This window comes from Schistocerca gregaria, chromosome 1 (assembly GCF_023897955.1).
Source record: "Schistocerca gregaria isolate iqSchGreg1 chromosome 1, iqSchGreg1.2, whole genome shotgun sequence".
Taxonomy (NCBI): Eukaryota; Metazoa; Arthropoda; class Insecta; order Orthoptera; family Acrididae; genus Schistocerca; species Schistocerca gregaria.
In genome coordinates this window covers 986,482,946-986,499,900 of record NC_064920.1, presented here as the reverse complement: position 1 = coordinate 986,499,900, position 16,955 = coordinate 986,482,946, and the positions used below count along the sequence as shown (strand labels likewise).

The 16,955-nt window shown below is 40.9% G+C and overlaps 1 protein-coding gene across 4 annotated transcripts in view; it reads right to left on the bottom strand.

The window, feature by feature from the left end:
* The window catches only part of LOC126277867 (parathyroid hormone/parathyroid hormone-related peptide receptor-like), a 506,877-nt gene that overhangs the window by 182,889 nt on the left and 307,033 nt on the right, over positions 1–16,955 (bottom strand). The gene's annotated exons all lie outside the window — the stretch shown is intronic.

Here is a 16,955-nt window from a genome sequence, read left to right as displayed (position 1 = left end):
TACAGTATATATATATTATTAATAATTTACACTAATTTGAACTGTTGTTTTGACATTGTTTACATTGGGTCTCACCAGTATATGGAATGAAGGAAACATGTTGGATTAAAAACTAATGTATCATCATAATTCACACACAAGACAACTTTCAGGTACATGGTAGGATTGATTTTGCTATTGAAATTACGGAGTAATTGATCATTAAATTTCTGATATTTCCAAGTCATAGAGAGTCAGGTATTTTTATGTTTTGAAACCAGGAATTGTTTGAATCCCTAATAAAAATATGACAAGATGATTTTTCAGTCAGAATCAAGCAAACTCACGTTTTAATTGGTGTTCCTTAATACAAATGTAATAACGACCATATAGAAATGTAAAATTTTACTCTTTGAAAAGTTAATTAGTTGCCTCTGAGTGATAGCATGATTTTTCTTTAAGTTAGTTAAAAACTATATGTTAAATTAATGAAATACACTCCTGGAAATGGAAAAAAGAACACATTGACACCGGTGTGTCAGACCCACCATACTTGCTCCGGACACTGCGAGAGGGCTGTACAAGCAATGATCACACGCACAGCACAGCGGACACACCAGGAACCGCGGTGTTGGCCATCGAACGGCGCTAGCTGCGCAGCATTTGTGCACCGGCGCCGTCAGTGTCAGCCAGTTTGCCATGGCACACGGAGCTCCATCGCAGTCTTTAACACTGGTAGCATGCCGCGACAGCGTGGACGTGAACTGTATGTGCAGTTGACGGACTTTGAGCGAGGGCGTATAGTGGGCACGCGGGAGGCCGGGTGGACGTACCGCCGAATTGCTCAACACGAGGGGCGTGAGGTCTTCACAGTACCTCGATGTTGTCGCCAGTGGTCGGCGGTAGGTGCACGTGCCCGTTGACCTGGGACCGGACCGCAGCGACGCACGGATGCACGCCAAGACCGTAGGATCCTACGCAGTGCCATAGGGGACCGCACCGCCACTTCCCAGCAAATTAGGGACACTGTTGCTCCTGGGGTATCGGCGAGGACCATTCGCAACCGTCTCCATGAAGCTGGGCTATGGTCCCGCACACCGTTAGGCCGTCTTCCGCTCACGCCCCAACATCGTGCAGCCCACCTCCAGTGGTGTCGCGACAGGCGTGAATGGAGGGACGAATGGAGACGTGTCGTCTTCAGCGATGAGAGTCGCTTCTGCCTTGGTGCCAATGATGGTCGTATGCGTGTTTGGCGCCGTGCAGGTGAGCGCCACAATCAGGACTGCATACGACCGAGGCACACAGGGCCAACACCCAGCATCATGGTGTGGGGAGCGATCTCCTACACTGGCCGTACACCTCTGGTGATCGTCGAGGGGACACTGAATAGTGCACGGTACATCCAAACCGTCATCGAACCCATCGTTCTACCATTCCTAGACTGGCAAGGGAACTTGCTGTTCCAACAGGACAATGCACGTCCGCATGTATCCCGTGCCACCCAACGTGCTCTAGAAGGTGTAAGTCAACTACCCTGGCCAGCAAGATATCCGGATCTGTCCCCCATTGAGCCTGTTTGGGACTGGATGAAGCGTCGTCTCACGCGGTCTGCACGTCCAGCACGAACGCTGGTCCAACTGAGGCTCCAGGTGGAAATGGCATGACAAGCCGTTCCACAGGACTACATCCAGCATCTCTACGATCGTCTCCATGGGAGAATAGCAGCCTGCATTGCTGCGAAAGGTGGATATACACTGTACTAGTGCCGACATTGTGCATGCTCTGTTGCCTGTGTCTATGTGCCTGTGGTTCTGTCAGTGTGATCATGTGATGTATCTGACCCCAGGAATGTGTCAATAAAGTTTCCCCTTCCTGGGACAATGAATTCATGGTGTTCTTATTTCAATTTCCAGGAGTGTATATTGTTGCAATGATAAAACATGTAATTTATAGTCTTAATAGAAACAAATTCTTTCCTGTCTTTGTATGAAATTATTCTCTTTTATTCCATGTAAATTTATATGCAATTTGGGAAGAAGTATGTAAAAAATTTAATTGTATAAATGCAAAATTCTATATGTAACAATGACAGTAACAGTTTAAAACCATACAAATAGGGGCAATTTGTAAGTTGCCAGTCTTAAACCAAATTTTGTATCAACAGCATGTAGTCAGACTTTGTACATATGCCGCTGAACATCTAGCATGTGAAATGAACAAGAAGCACTAAAACTTAATTAAACCATTACATGATATTCATGTGATGATGCAGTAACATCAAAATGAATCTATGGCAGCATCAAGAGGCAACACCCCAGATTACGTGAGATACATATAAAACTGGTGAAGAATATTTTTTATCCTGGTAATGTATGCTAAAACGTGGTATATTTAACATTGTTTTTCTTGTGTTAAACAACGATACACATTCCAAACAGCTGCAAAAAATTCCACCATGTTTTATTAGAATGTGGTGAAAAGAGATGGTATATGTATAAAACTTCATTGTATGCTAATGGTTATTAAGTTTTGGGTGAAATAATTTTTTACCATATACTGTGACATGAACAGAAACAAGTACCTATATGGAAAAAGTGGACATGTGAATAAATGGACCAACACCAACAGCCAGCAGCATGGACTTTCAGATGAGTACCAAAATATTACTTACTTAACAGAGTAGTAAAACAGTTAACTGATAGGAAATGAAATTGCATAATAAAGTCAGTCAAATAATTGTGTGTGACATACTTCACAAATATTATAGGAAACATAGTTTTTGTAAGTTTTTTTATCATCTCACCAAGTTGTGCAAAATTAGTTAAAATGTGTAGAAGCAATATGTTTTCTGCATGTGACCAAGGTAGAATCATAACAAGATCAGGTCAACAACTACGTGCATTGACAATGAATCCAAACATTCAGAGCCATGAGAATTCATCAAGTAGTATAATTTCACCTTTATTTGTATTTCAACAACTAGAAAACCTATTAGATCAACTTTCTAAGTTACTAGATAGTAAACTGTCAGAGCAAAATAAAGAAAAGTAGAGACAATGTCAAAAATAATTTCAGAAAACTAGACATCTTCTCAAAGAAATGGACCAGAAGCTAGAAGCAATTAGGGAACATGTTAATAAGGCAAATAAACAAATAAACCGTGAACATGAAACAGTGTCCAATGTAGAATCTGAGGTGGATTGTCTGAAGAAGTTTGCTGTTACTGAATTACAGCTAGTTAACAAACATGTTGGCCTAGTCAACAAATGAGTAAAAGGAATAGAAAAGATTGTCACTGACAAACTTGACAGAAGAAAATCAGAGTTGCATAACAAACAGACTTATATTGAAACCAAAAATAATTTCCTTGACAAGAAACTAAAATTAAATTCTATACTTGTTTTAGAACGAATTTCTTCAGTAAACAGCAAGTGAATGAATTAACAAATACTCTTCAAGCAGTCACCTTCAAAGTAATAAATCTAGAGATTAATATGTTTAGTAGTATATATAGTGGTAATAACATGTTTCAGAACAATTGCAGTAATGTTATTATCAAAAATTTTCTGGGTGATTTTAAACTCCACCCTGTCACTTACTTGTACTGGTGCAAGGACAGCTTTGCACCACGCATACCAGAACATATGAAAGTGAAATTATTTAATTTATTTTAGATGGAGAAGATTTATCATGAGCTTACCAGCATGTTAACCCAGAAATGACATTTACAGAGTTTGAAAAATTATTTCTAAACAAATTTTGGTCAGAAAGTAAGCAGGCATGAATAAAATCAGAATTTTTGAATATAATTAGATTCTACAAAGGAGATATGAGAATGAGAGAATTTTGTGAAAATCAGCTTAGGACTTTAGCACATTTACATAAATCACTTGATGCATTAATCCAAATTGATGTGCTGAAGTGGCGTTTACGTGGCCATGTTCAGTGGAGTCTTATTTACGGACCAGACAACACTATTGAGGAATTTCTGAAACACGTAGATAAATTAGATTGAGCTTGGGAGAACAATTTTCAGAATGGGGAGTCATCACAATACCACCAGAACAAAACAACAAGGAAAGTTACTGAAATATTAGTTTTTGGAATCTAAACAGAGAAAACATTAGGAAAATGACAGCCATAAATGTTAATTTAGTAAATATGTTAAGATCCTATCTCTTTTGTGGGGTAATGAAAGTCCTGCAAGGCATTTATCCTCTCTTGACAATCTAATAACAAATGTATAAGAATGTGATTTTGAGCTAGGCTTATTTAATGTTGATTACCTGTCGGACCATAGAGGTATATGGGTGAAACTAATTACTGAAAAAAAAGACCAGGAAGAAATTCAGTATGTGAGACTAGTTACAGGTAGAAATATTAGCAAGTATAGAGAAGAACTTAAGTCTATAGTTTGGAATACTGTGCACATTCCTCCAGAAATGGGGATGAAGCCTTCAGCACATTCCTCAAAATCATTTCTGAATCTTCCATACATGCTGTCCAATGGTTAAAAAACAAAAAAGTAAGGGAACCTAGCCACTCAACTTTACAGAAGTGGTTTCCACCTCAATTACAAAAACTGAGACTATTGGTAAATACTTGTCATGATAAGGTCAAAAAGGGAGCATTAGATAAAGAAACTTACAAAAACCTAAAAACAAAATACAGATCTAAAATTAAAATTGCCAAGTGTAAGCCAAATGGTGATTTCATTAAAAAATCACACAATAAATGTAAGGCTGGATGGAAAGTAATAAAAGCAGAGCTAGGTGTGGATATAAACTATAAAGACAACACAAACGCTGCTAACATCACTGCTGATGATTTCAATCACTTTTTTGTCAACTCTGCAAACTTAGCCTCTCAACTCAGGGCAACCAGAATTCCAGTTCTACACATACACCTATTTTTCACCCCACATCTGGCAGAAATTTTCAACAGAACAATACAAACATAGTATCACCTTGTAAATGGAGAGAACTACAAGTAATTGATATAATTAAAGCAACTTCTAAATTAGGATACTCCAGATCTGAAAATGTTTATCGCCTGTCAAACTTTGTAATTTAAAAAAAAATTTAGATCTCATATCATATCCTCTTTTCATACTGATAAACTGGATGCTCTCTAGTGGACATTTTCCAGAATGTCTCAAAAAGACAGTTGTCATATCATTTTACAAAAGGTGTGACAAGTCCTGTACCGATAATTATAGACCAATTTCACTTGTGCCTATTCTTTCAAAAATAATAGAGTACTGCATAGTGCAGCAAATATGCATACACCTATCAAAAAAAGGTTCAAATGGCTTTAAGCGCTATGGGACTTAACATCTGAGGTCATCAGTCCTCTAGACTTAGAACTACTTAAACCTAAATAACCTAAGGACATCACACACATTCATGCCTGAGGCAGGATTCGAACCTGCGACTGTAGCAGCAGCGTGGTTCCGGACTGAAATGCCTAGAACCACTCGGCCACAGCGGCCGGCTATACACCTATCAGACAATAATATATTAAATGATTCTCAGTATGGATTTAGGTCAAACCTATCGACAGTGAAAGCATTTGAGTCAGAATTATCTGCCGAAGCCATTCAAATTGGCTTGAGTAAGGCTTTTGACTCAGGTAACCTCAAATTATTATTAGATAAACCACGTTGCTATGGAATCAAACACTTGGAACTCTCACTAATTCAATCATACCTCAGCAATAGAAAACATATTGTAAAGCATAAAGGCCAAAAGTCACAGACTCTAAGTATAACGAGGTGTTCCTCTGGGCTCAGTGCTTGGCCCTCTACTATTTATATTACACTCCTGGAAATTGAAATAAGAACACCGTGAATTCATTGTCCCAGGAAGGGGAAACTTTATTGACACATTCCTGGGGTCAGATACATCACATGCTCACACTGACAGAACCACAGGCACATAGACACAGGCAACAGAGCATGCACAATGTCGGCACTAGTACAGTGTATATCCACCTTTCGCAGCAATGCAGGCTGCTATTCTCCCATGGAGACGATCGTAGAGATGCTGGATGTAGTCCTGTGGAATGGCTTGCCATGCCATTTCCACCTGGCCCCTCAGTTGGACCAGCGTTCGTGCTGGACGTGCAGACGACGCTTCATCCAGTCCCAAACATGCTCAATGGGGGACAGATCCGGAGATCTTGCTCGCCAGGGTAGTTGACTTACACCTTCTAGAGCATGTTGGGTGGCATGGGATACATGCGGACGTGCATTGTCCTGTTGGAACAGCAAGTTCCCTTGCCGGTCTAGGAATGGTAGAACGATGGGTTCGATGACGGTTTGGATGTACCGTGCACTATTCAGTGTCCCCTCGACGATCACCAGATGTGTACGGCCAGTGTAGGAGATCGCTCCCCACACCATGATGCCGGGTGTTGGCCCAGTGTGCCTCGGTTGTATGCAGTCCTGATTGTGGCGCTCACCTGCACGGCGCCAAACACGCATACGACCATCATTGGCACCAAGGCAGAAGCGACTCTCATCGCTGAAGATGACACGTCTCCATTCGTCCCTCCATTCACGCCTGTCGCGACACCACTGGAGGCGGGCTGCACGATGTTGGGGCGTGAGCGGAAGACGACCTAACGGTGTGCGGGACCGTAGCCCAGCTTCATGGACACAGTTGCGAATGGTCCTCGCCGATACCCCAGGAGCAACAGTATCCCTAATTTGCTGGGAAGTGGCGGTGCGGTCCCCTACGGCACTGCGTAGGATCCTACGGTCTTGGCGTGCATCTGTGCGTCACTGCGGTCCCGTCCCAGGTCAACGGGCACGTGCACCTACCGCCTACCACTGGCGACAACATCGATGTACTGTGGAGACCTCACACCCCACGTGTTGAGCAAGTAGGCGGTACGTCCACCCGGCCTCCCGCATACCCACTATACGCCCTCGCTCAAAGTCCGTCAACTGCACATACGGTTCACGTCCACGCTGTCGCGGCATGCTACCAGTGTTAAAGACTGCGATGGAGCTCCGTATGCCACGGCAAACTGGCTGACACTGACGGCGGCGGTGCACAAATGCTGCGCAGCTAGCGCCATTCGACGGCCAACACCGCGGTTCCTGGTGTGTCCGCTGTGCCGTGCATGTGATCATTGCTTGTACAGCCCTCTCGCAGTGTCCGGAGCAAGTATGGTGGGTCTGACACACCGGTGTCAATGTGTTCTTTTTTCCATTTCCAGGAGTGTATTTGTAAATGACTTTCTGAGTAACATACCCTATAAATCTATCCTCTATGCTGAGGACACAACATTGGCTAGTACCAGAAAGGATATAAACAAATTGAAGGAGGAAAGTGAAGAATGTCTTGAAATATCTAGTATCTGGTTTAAGGCTAATGAGTTAACTATGAACCATGAAAAGACTGCCAATATAATCTTCTGTCTGTCAAACAGTAACACTGATTATCATCTGTTAAACTACTAGGAATACATGTTGACTCGAAATTAATGTGGGACACACATACAGATTATGTGTGTCGAAAGTTATCATGAGTTACCTACCTTCTAGTCAAAATCCACACATGTATTACACAAGATTTATTACTTCATTCATATTATGCCTTCTTACACTGCCATCTACAGTATTGCATTCTTTTATGCGGTAACTCCCCAGGAGCCAAAAATTTTCACTTGGAAGAAAAAAAAGCAATTAGATCCCTTTATGGAATCACTAACAACAAGACCTCATGTAGACCTTATTTTAAAGACTTATAAATTCTCACAGTCCCATCTCTTTACATGTATTGTTCCCTATTAAACATAAAGGAAAACTTAAACCACTACACTATAAGGAAATCTGTTCATCAACACAATAGTCAACATACAAATATGATTGATATATCCACAACCAGGCTTAAGAAAACCAAATCTAGCTATGAATACATAGGCATACAATTATTCAACACTTTACCTGTTCAGGCTCAATTGGTTCCACTGAACATATTTAAAACTAAAACCAAAGTGTGGATGAAGGTAAATACTTTCTATAGTATAGAATAATTTCAGAATAGTAGTAAAGATGACCTAATTTATTGATAAATTAAGGCTTACTGTTATGTATAGATATGGGTGTAGAGGCAGCTATAAGCTAATAGGGTACAACACTGTTATATTTTTTACCATGCAATATTTTGTTATATGAAACATAATGTACAAATAGCTATAATTCTTCTGACGAAATCAACTGCATGTTACTGCTAATAAATTAAGGCTTACTGTCATGTGTAGATATGGATGTAATGGCAATTGTAAGATAATAGGGTACAACACTGTTATATTTTTGTCATGTAATATTTTGTTATGTAAAACATAATGTACAAATAACTGTAATTCTTCTAATGACATAGATTTCATGTTAATGCTGAAAGATGGATAAAATAAATAAATCAGTCAATAAAGACAGAGGTAGAAGAAGAACATGGGATTCAGGCCACAGACACCACAATAGACACAATAATTACAAGATAAACAGAGTTGATTATGATAAAGCATTTTGGGACTTCATGCTGATGGAAATGAGGGAAAAGACTAGTAAAACAGGAAATACAAAATAGGCAGTGGAAAGGGAAAGGAGCACAGAAGAAGAGAAGCAGGGAAGGGGAAAGTATGGGTGGGTAAATGGTGAAGGACTGTGAAAAGGGAGGAGGTGATAGGACGAGAGGGTGGAAAGTGCTCAGTGGAGAGTGGTGGGATGGTACACTACCATAGGTTGAGACTGATCTGGATCCTCCCCTCCATCACCAGGTTTTCTGAACTGTGCAGAAGAGACTTGTCCTTACAACACATTCTCCAATCCCAAAATTATCCCGTCTCAACCTATGGTAACCTACTGCTTCCCTGATTGTCTCATTTCCTGCTACTCTCCTTTTCCACTCCCTGCTTTTCCCACCACATACCACCTCCCAACGTATTACATGGCAATCTCTAGTCCCTGCATACCCCACCAGACAGTGCTCTTCTCTCCTCCCATGAGTCCCTGCTATTTCGTCCCCTTCCCTGCCCCACTACAAATTCCTGTTCACACGATAGTCACATTCTGTTCACAGCTGAGGTGTGCTTGCTTTTGTGAATGTGTGCATGTTTTCTTTGCTGAAGAAGGCTTTGTCCGAAAGCTATAATGTATAACAGTCTTTTCGTTGTGCCTGTATGCAGATCAATGGGTCTCTATATGGCGAGTAGCTGTCTATCCTTTTCCTAATATTGTCAACATTCAACACAGTGTATTCTCCAAGCAGGGTAAGATTCATTCTTCCTTAATTACCATGCTTCAGTATAGAGTAAATTCCATGTGAGATTATGTCTGATTCTGAGATTAAGATGTTTGAGTCATTCTCACCAGTAGATTTCCTTCCAATCAAGTCAAACAAGCTGATAGAATATAATGTAAATGGATAGACAAAAAAGTTTACTCACCAAGTGGTAACAGGAGAACACATACAAAAAGAGGTTTAACTTATGCAAGCTTTTGGAGCCGGAGGCTTCTTCTTCCAGCAGACAAAGCGTAAGGAAGAAGGGTGAAGGAAAAGGACTGGAGAGTATTGACAGAAGAGGTACAGTTTGGAAAAGTCACGCAGAACCCTGGATCAGCAGTGGCTTACTGGACAGAATGAGAAGGGAAGACAGTTTGTTGGGACTGCAATGGATGAGATTTGAAAACCCGAGAACTTAAAAGTGGAAGATCAGGTAATGAGCAAGACAGAGATTACTACTAAAACATCATGCATGAGTTAATAAGAGTGAAAAGTTAAGCGTACTCTATGTAACAGAGGTGGGAGGGGAGAATGGTGATAAACAGATAGGTCAGAAAATGAAAGATGTAGAAAACTAAACTGGAGTGAAGAAAGGAGTTGTTACGTGAAGAAATACTGATGTGAAAGGAATTAATGTAAATTTAGGCCAGGTAGGTGGTCAGAACCAAGGACATGTTGTAATCCTGGTTCCCACCCACAGAGTTCTGAGAAACTGGTGTCGGGAGGAAGAATCATGTGGTGAAACAGGCATTGAGGTCACGACTGTTATGTTGTAGAGCATGCTCAGCAACAGGATATTGTGTGTTGCCAGTATACACCCTCTGTCTATGTCCATTATCCTAAACAAAATAATTGGGTGGTAGTCGTGCCAATGTAACAGACCAAACAGCATTTACATAAGGCCTGGTATATTACATGTGTCATTTCACAGGAGGCCCTCCTTTTGATAGCATATGTTTTGCCACTTACAGAGCTGGTTTATGTGATGGTAGGAGGGTGTATAGGGCAAGTCTTGCAACAGGGATGGTCGCAGGGGTACGAGCCATAGGGTAGGGATGGATACAGAAGGAGCATAGGGTCTGAGGAGGATGTTGTGAAGATAGGGAGGTGATGAAAAGCTATTCTTTGAGCAGTGGGAAAAATCTCAGACAGAATGGATCTCATTTCAGCGCATGATTTTAGGGAGACATGGCCTTATAAAAGTAGCTGATTAACACATTCAAGACGAGGGTAATACTAAGTGTAAATTATGGGGAATCACTGCACTGAAGAAGATGGATCCATTGTCCAGTTAGGTGTATCAATTATATTAATGTGCGGTGTCTGTTCTTTCAGATGTGTCTAAAAGAACAGACACTATGCAGTATCTGCAGCTATCAAACATTATATGTAAACTGATGGGGATCACTGCTGTCACCTGCAGCAGAACAGTATGTGGAATCAGCAGCAATGAGTGAAAATGTGTACCAGACCAGGACTCAAACCCAGGATCTCCTGCTTACTAGGTAGGGGAGTTAACCACTGCTAACCAAGACACAGCATTATTGCAACTGCACAGACTATCTCCACACACCACACAGGCAATCCATAATCCCACGAAGTGCCACCTATCTGAGGTTCCTAACCACTGACTCCATCCATGTTTACTACTCTGAGATTCTCACAGGAGATCGTAGCTTGCAATAGGTTTTTTTCACCTATCCAATTACATGAAAAATGGATTATTTTGAATGTTATATTAGCTGATAGAATAGTTTCTTTATGCTTGTACATATAATAGCTGATGTAGCTTTGATAGCATGAAACCTTAAAAAAGTTATGTTTCAGCAGTAAGAATACAAGGTAGAATTGCCCACACTTCGACTTGTGCCTTGCATGAAGCAGTTCATGCTTATTACACTACATCATTGCTGGAGTGTAGTTCAAGGATGCTGCCACACCCCCTCTGTTCATCGAGCATGGATACAGAATGCAGTGCTACACCACTTCTCTAATGTTTCATGCCTTCTTACCCACAACAAGCCACAAGTTTTGACGATGATACATGTGTGACATCTCAGTAAAAAACTTTTGAAATAGTTGTGATTCACTAACAGCAGAGCTTTGTGTAACTAGCAGTTTCTCAGCGCTTTAAGCAAGTGCTCTGTCTAAAGATGAATCCGTAAAATATTTATTACGCTTTTATTACTTTTGTGAGGTTCTTTACCTGCTCCCTGTGGACATGTTCTTCAGGTAAGTGATAACTTTAAGATGTGTATATTAACATTGTTCAATACATATATTTTAAATATGTTTAGAAAAGTTTGCAAATTTTTCTGTTTTCATACATTTAATCTTAACGTGCAGTAACCATGTAAAACACAACACTGAGTGAAGTAACACAAATACGGCTTTATTCATAAGCCTCTGAACAGTAACAGAAATTGGCCTCACACATAACAAGACAAAAGAGTCACACACAAGGTGTAGCATAAGTGATACACAAAACAATTGATGTGAGTGCTACAAAATAAAACAACATAGTGTGTATGAGTCAATGCAGCTCACAAGTCACTGGTGGACAGTGTGGGGGATACCATGCCATGTGCAAGCTTCCTACAGGTGGCCTTAGTGCTCGGCTAATGCTAAAACAGTTGGCAGTTGATTTAAGTAGACACACATGGCCACACTACACTTGGCATACTAAAACTCACACACACTAATAGCAGGGTAGCGCACACCTCTCCTTCATGCAAAGAAGGCACCCAGATGACAGAGGAGAAGTTGGTGACCCAATGAGACACATATCTATTGGATACAGTGTGGCAGGAATATGGTTTCCATGGTGGGGGGCGGGACATTGTGTTGATGACAGCACCAAGGAGGAGGGTGCCATTGCCGTATTTGCATTTTCATCTGCAGGCAGGACCCAGTGTGGAGAAGATGGGGCTGGCCCCACCAGCGATGATGGCTGAGGCGATGATAGTGAGGGAACCAGTGGAGGTGGCCCAACTGGAACAGTAGGCTGCAGCAATGGACGTGAGTCTGGAGACTGGTCAGCACCTGGAATCGGCAAACAGGAACCCCAGGCTGCTGCATGTACAGGAGGCAGTCAATGGGATGGGGTCACCTCCACAGCAGGTGATGCAGGTTGCTGTGATGGGGACTGCACACATGAAGAGGTAGCTTCTGGGAATGAGCAGAGGTGCAGATAATCAAAGTAGGATGCCACCAACCCATTGGCCATACAGACATCTCAAAGATGGCCTCTTTGATGGCCAGTATCCACTTGGGCCGGCAACCAAACCTTCACGCCCCACCCATCAATCATGGTGTGAAGCACCCGGTTGAACCTGACAGGTGTGGCACAGGCCACAGAAGGTGAAGGAGCATAAGTAGCTGCTGACCATGAAGCAACTCAGCTGGGATCTGCTCCCCAATAGTGGTGAAGTGATAAGAGCACAGAAAATGGAGAAGGGCATCATCCAGCAAAGAATCCACAAAACTTTTTCATTTGGGACTTGAACATATGCTCACCATTTGATTGAGGATGGAATGATGGAGATGTAACATGACAAATGCCTTGACAACAAAAATCAGTTGAAAGGTGTGAGAAATGAACTGGAGCTCATTACCAAAAATTAAGGTACAATGCAACACCTCAACAGAAAAATCCCTCAAAAGCATATGAATTGTGACTACAGCTGACATTGACACCGCAGAATGTAAGGACACCAGGAAAATGCATTCACAAGAAATAGCCAATAGGAATTCAAGAAGGGACCCACAAAGTATACATGAATGCAATCCCCTAGCTGGTACGGAGCAGGCCAGTGGGATAAAGGCACTCTGGGACTGCTTTATGTAGGGTGCACTGCTCACAAGCCAAGACAATGTTGCCACCAAAACCTGGCCTAGCTAACAGTTTAGTGCAGTAAACTACCTAATGGCCCTGATGGAGAAGGCATAGGACCTTGTGCCATAATGCAGTGGGAATTACTACTTTGGGAGTGGTCTTCCCTGGATAATAGCAATACACCATGAAAAACAGAAAGGCAATACCATAACAAAAAACAGTTTCAAAGGGATTTCATAGCCCAACCCAGTGTTTAGGACAAGATGACTGCATTGGCACATTTAGATGTAGGTCAAAATGGATTTCATAATTGTCATTAGACAATAACAGCATCCAGTGTTGTAGGCAGTGTACTGTCTTGTCAGGCAAGGATGTGTGAAGGTTCATCAAGGAAACCAAGGGGTATGTGGTCAATAATAAGGTGAAACTTGGAATCATACAAAACAACATGAGTTTTCTGGAGAGCACAGACTATGGCAAGAGCCTTTTTTACCATCTGAGAATGCTGCTGGGCTGGATTGAAAGATTTAGAGGCAAAAGCAACAGATCGTTCAGAGCTGTCAGCATATCAGTGCACTAGGACTGCATAGAGGATGTCATGTGAGGCATCATCACCAAAACTAAGTACTGGTCTGGAGGGAACAAAGCTAAACATAGGGATGAGAGTAGTTTGGAATACAATATTTGAAAAGCATGTTCACATTCCAGGCTCCAGCAAAGAGGTACATTCTTGTGTAACAAGACATACAACTGGTGGTCCAATGTGGGCACCAGGCAGGAATTTATGGTAGGAGGCATTATGCTCCTTCACGGACAAGGGGCGAAGCATAGATCTAACAGCAGAGATGTGGTCTGGCACAGGGAAAACCCCATCCAATGAGACTTTAAACCCCAAATTACAGTGGAAGGCTTAGAAAACAGAGATTTCCAAAGGTTACACTGTAAGCATGAGGACTGTGAGACAGAAGATAAAGAGCACAAATTTTGTATGTGATCTACTGTGCAGGAGCCCTTGGCAACAATATCATACAGATAATTAATGGAATACCAGACAGACATAGTCAATTGTCTAAAATCATTGGAAAATAGCAGGGGAGCTAGCCACACCAAAAGGCCTATTCAAAACTAGAACTCGCCAAGACTATTCATCCACAGGAACCTGAGGAACCAGCAGATATGCTTCAGACAAATCAATTTTAGAAAATTACTGACCACCCAATTATTTGTCAACAGTTCCTCCTGCTTTGGGAGAGGATACGTATCCATGATTGACTCCATGCACTAGTAGCATGATACAGCATAAAGAAACTTGAGTCTGTTTCTGTGATTACATTTGTACTTATGATTACATTTTCTGATAGTCTACTAGGAAGTGTTTACTGTCTTTTGTGAGTATAATTATGATGTATCTATTACAAACAGCCTCAAACAACTCAATTTTTCATAAATTGTGGTCAAGTTCACATTTAAAATTTTCTCTAACATTGTTAGTAAGCTTTTCATTTTCTATGCATTACTGAAAAGTATTATGCTAAGTTTTGGCAGTGATTTTCATCTACATTTTACTGAACATTGCTTCAAAAGTTTGCTATTCTATGATCATTATGACAGATGTATTTTTTTGTATTTGTTTCAAAGTTCTTACATAAGATTTGATTGTCAGTAGGGTTTTGCTGACATTCTATGATGCATCACCGTTAATGTTGTCCACATTCACTTTTGTACAATGGTAGATCACACTTAGGTAGATTATGAACATTCTTTGATGCTTGCTGCTAATATTAGAGACTTTCACCATACACCAAGCAAGAGGACTGATACATATGAGAGGTATTTCTCTACAATCTCCCCCAAGAGAAGTATTTACATTCCATAAGCTCCACCGTTTATACAATCATTTACACCTTTGCATGAGTTAGACTTAGGTTAGGCACACAGCACATTAATTAAAGATGTGTCACAGTATTAATTAAACTTTATTATACTTTTGTCATCTTTCTTGGATCAACTGGATGTTTTTGATCATGGCTTTGTTTCAGCATTTGTAACTTCGATTTTTCTTTTGCAAGAGGAATCCATGGATAGATATGTAAGAATTCTGGGGATATGAGTTAACTTTTGCTGCAGTCAATACGAGAAGAAATAAAACATCTGTGAGGTGTGACAGTATGTGGTTAAGCATCTCTTGGCTCAGTGAATTTTACAGTTGCCTGTTTGGAGCATGCACCAGTCCAGCAGCAGTTAGTGTAGAGACTTCAGATGTGTCTGATGGCAGACACTCTTTCAGAGGAAGTCATTGTTATTGGCACTGACATCATCATTGTTGTCATCATCATCATCCTCCACCTCCTCCTCCTCCTTCTTCTTCTTATTGAAACATTTCTGCTTGTACAGGTTTTTCACAGGGCCACTTTCAAGCTTCCCTTTTCTCCCACAGTCTATCCTTTAGCATCTCCTCCCACAGCTGGCCCCTTCAGTTCACATCCCCTTCCACCTGGGCTCTTTAGCTAGTTCATGGTCTTCCTGTTGGACTTCACACAGATTCCATCTGTTCTACTTCTAAGTCTTCCTGGTCCCACTCTTTTAATATGGTCATACCATTTATGCCTACAGTGCTCCATAGTTTCTTTTAGGGATTTGATCTGCAGGGTGTTTTGTGTTGTTTTGTTTCTTATCCTGTCTCTTCTCTTCTTACCCAGGATCATTAATAAAAAGTGTATCTCTGTTTCCTGAATGAAATTTTTATTCTGCAGTGGAGTGTGTGCTGATATGACACATCCTCACAGATTAAAATGGCGTGCCAGACCAAGACTCGAACTCAGGACCTTTGCCTTTCATGGGAAAGTGAACTACTGTCTGAGTCACCCAAGCGCAACTCACAACCCATCCTCATAGCTTTACTTCTTCTAGTATCTCATTTCCTACCTTCCAAATTTCAGAGAAGCTCTCCTTTGAACCTTGCAAGAATAGCACTTCTGGAAGATGGGATATTGTGGAGGTAGAAGATGAGGTACTGAAGGAAATAAAGCTGTGAGGTAGGGTTGTGAGTCATGCATGTGTAGCTCAGTTGGTTGAGCACTTGCCCATGAAAGGCAAAGGTCCCAAGTTCGAGTCTTGGTCTGGCACTTGGTTTTAATCTGCCAGGAAGTTGGATCTCTGTTGCTTGTATTCTGTTCAGATCTTTCTTTGTCCATTTCCAACATTCTGATCCATAGCTCAAAATGGGAATATAATAATATTTCATTATCATGATATTTGCTTTGGCAGGTTTTTCCAATTTCTAATTATATCTGATACACAGTAATAAAATTTTGACCAACTTTCTATTCTCTCCTAAATTTCATCATTGATGTTTTCTTTTTTGGTTACTTTACTTCCTAGATACTTGTTAGCAACTACTTACTTCATAATTTTCCCATGCAACTTACATGCTTAATTTTCTTTTTCATTTTTTATGCTGATTTTTCTTACTTCAATTTTTGTTAAGCTTATTTCCATGCCTGCATCTTCAATTATTACCTGTCAGGGATTTAGCTGTTCAAATTTCTTCTCATTTTCTTCCCAGTCACCACATCATCTGAATATGCTATGATTTTCATATTATCTGCTGTTGACTCTTGGTGAACTTTTTTTTTATGATGTTGTACATGATTATATTAAAAATCACTGGCGAGAGTACACTTCCTTGCCAAATCCCTCAGTCCATTATAAACTATTATGATTGTTGTTGTCTATCATACTACTTTTGGTAATTTTTTTGTACGTGTTTATCAGTTTCATTCCTTTTGACAGTTCCAGTCTATTCAGACCTGTCCAGGAGTATTTCCTTCTAACAGTTCATAAGCCTT